The sequence below is a fragment of the Pygoscelis adeliae genome, unplaced genomic scaffold (genome assembly GCF_000699105.1).
Source record: "Pygoscelis adeliae isolate BGI_AS28 unplaced genomic scaffold, ASM69910v1 Scaffold106, whole genome shotgun sequence".
Taxonomy (NCBI): Eukaryota; Metazoa; Chordata; class Aves; order Sphenisciformes; family Spheniscidae; genus Pygoscelis; species Pygoscelis adeliae.
Window position 1 is genome coordinate 2,086,055 of NW_008824939.1, and position 1,798 is coordinate 2,087,852.

Genomic DNA, 1,798 nt, shown 5'->3' on the forward strand with positions numbered 1-1,798 from the left:
GGAAAGATGCAACTACCTTACTTGAGTAGAGGGGAAGGGAGAAGATATAATTAGCTTTCTTACCTGTAATTAAGATTTCTCATCTGAAGCAGCTGTTGAACTGCTTATGACTCCTGGTTATTCTACCCCTTTCTACCATGTCTGGAAGTAGTTTGCAATTTCTTTATTCTCAGACTTTGGTCAATCCAGGTCAAACACTGCTAGTTAAGGAATTACCAATGTGTGCATGTGTAAATTCCTGTGCTCCAGCCAAGAACCTGAAAATGGATTATCATCCATTGGACTTTCCTTATGCATGCAATTTTCCTGCCAACACACTGAAGACAAGGAAGAGTTGACAATTCAGATGTCTGTTGACCGGGATTTCATTTTTAGCTTATTTTTCCCCCTCCAAGTTAATCCCAAACCTTGAAGTGAATACCAGACATATTGCTAATTCTAAAGCAATCAATATTCTGCAAAGTAAAAACTCATATCAAAGTTATGTTGCCCAGGAACCTAACATCTTCCATAAGCTAAGAAGGCCGTTATGAGAGAACATTTATTGGAAAAAGACAGTCCCAGAAATGTATATCAATTCTTCTTCTTTCGCATGGACTACAGAACAGCTAATTTCAGGATAGACTACAATGAAGTTAACTTCTATCACCTCAGAGTAGTAAGGCTGAAAAATACATTTAAGCTATCAAGTTCTCCAACTTTCACACTATGGGATCCCAAATGTATCTCAAAGGTTTTCTCTTCAACTTTTTACAATCAATTCCCTGCCACCCACCTGCAGTACCTGTTGCACGTTACCAATGTTAACATGATGCACCTGTTAATGTGGGGGAAACTTGAATTGGCAGGCTGCATGCCCTATCTGAAAGGAGACATTTTTAAATGCAGTATAACCTGAAGCAACCTAAAATGTAAGAGAAAAATAATTCATTTAGAGACTGACTGATTTTTCACTTGTAAAAAGACCTTCTAAATGCCAGTTATTTATTTATTTACATTTAGTAGGAAAGTTTATCTTCTCTTCCCAATGGCTGGAAAAAGGCAAGAGTTTAGAAGAACAGCAGGATTTGAAGTTCAAAAAGGTAACCCTGATCTCCAACTAATAAGCTACCACCTTACTGCAGTAACACAACATGCCTTGTTTCTTAGAAAATGGTAACTTCATTTAGAAGATCAGCAGCAACTGGAAGCAAAACCTTCCCCCCCTCAAAAAATACTTTTTTGAACTCCTTAAAGAGTATTGTTCTAGTGAAAACAGAGCATGTGGTCAGGATATTGAGAACGGCATGAGGGGTACTGAATGTGACTGGAAATTAGATGACAAAAAGGAATTCAAATATGCCTATGTTTGGGGAACTACCAGTTTCCATAGTCTCTCTCTGGATTAAGTTGTTCTCATTACAGATTTATTTTTTCTGGTAACTACCATAGGATAAATTGCTTTACTTTAAAAACAATTAAAAAAAAATTCCTTCAAGTAAGACAGGTTTTGCACTGAAGTGGTACAGGTCTTCTAGAGCATCAGCATGGAAAAACTGCCCCAAGTCTGTAGACAATCTATGTCAAAATAGAGTTCCTCGTTCCTCCAAAGATCCTACAGCAGGAGAACGTGGTTTTAGTATGCTTGTATATGATTAATTCTTCAAATGCACTGCTTACATCTGCAGAAGAACATTAAAATTGACTGGATAATTTTTTTGAAGGGAAGAGGAGAATCATCCAGCTCAGAGGAAACTGAAGATAACTGCAGCTTCCTGCTACATCGGCTGGTTGAGAAGAGCGGGGCTGCTGCGTGATA

General features: G+C 37.9%; 1 protein-coding gene across 1 annotated transcript in view; it reads right to left on the bottom strand.

The window, feature by feature from the left end:
• The window catches only part of GRB14 (growth factor receptor-bound protein 14), a 53,868-nt gene that overhangs the window by 1,102 nt on the left and 50,968 nt on the right, over window positions 1-1,798 (bottom strand). The window lies entirely within an intron of this gene.